Here is a 1,098-nt window from a genome sequence, read left to right as displayed (position 1 = left end):
GTTATTGTTAAGTGCTGTCAAGTCAGTTCCAACTAATAGTGACCTTATATAGGGTTTCCAAGCAATGACTGATGAGTTGAACTACCAACTTTGCTGTTCAAACTGACCTTAGTTCAGTGCATTAACCATCAGTGCCACACCAAGACTCCAATTAAAATAATAGTGATAATAATAAGCAATCAACAGTTATTCCTAATTACTGTTGATTGTTAATAGCAACAATAGTAACAATAATAAGCAGTCAACTATTTTTGGGTACTTACTACTTACTTTGCAGGTAGTATCACATTTAATCCAAATTACAACTTTAAGAGACAGATTTTTAATTAATACAGAATTACTATCATCATTTTTGAATGAGCACATTGAAACCAACAAGACAAACTAATCTTGACAATGTCAAAATCGAAGACATCAGCTTTAAAATCAGGCAGTCTGATTCCTATTTAATGTTCCAAATCACCATTCTGTATGGATTTATTTTATTTTCTGAGAGTGAAGACTTATTTAAGATCACGACTTGCTCATCATTTTATTCAGCACCTAACATAGTATGTTGAATCTGAAAGCTTGATGAAGATTTCTTGGATTGTGTTGACAGCATGTAAGATCATTAGGCTTATTAACTCTGAATTGAGCTAGCATACTAATCAATCTACATTTTAAATAAATGAAAAACTAAATTTCAATGTAATTCTTTTGTTCTTCAAAATAGTCAAATACTTAACGGTTTAATATTCTGGATGTCTAATAGTTGCTGTTTATGTTAAGTGTTGTTGAATTGGTTCTGACTCATAGAGACCCTATGTATTGTTTCCAAGGCTGTAAATCCTTGCTTTAACAGGAAGCTTCATCTTTTTCCTGTGAAATAGCTAGTGAGTGGACTAGAACCACCAGCCTTATGGTTCATAGATCCGTGCTTATCCACAGACTTTATAATAGGCATGATTCTTGCCTTCCATGTGGGGGAGTCCTGGTTAATGCACCTTATGCGTAGCCATCACTTTTTGTCAGTGATGAATTGTGGGTGGTTATGATGCTCAAGGGGTTTCTGTAATGGTTCCAGACTAAGACAGTCTAGGATGAAAAGCCTGCTGA

This window comes from Chrysochloris asiatica, unplaced genomic scaffold (assembly GCF_000296735.1).
Source record: "Chrysochloris asiatica unplaced genomic scaffold, ChrAsi1.0 scaffold00527, whole genome shotgun sequence".
Lineage (NCBI taxonomy): Eukaryota > Metazoa > Chordata > Mammalia > Afrosoricida > Chrysochloridae > Chrysochloris > Chrysochloris asiatica.
Note: the sequence above shows the minus strand (reverse complement) of the source record.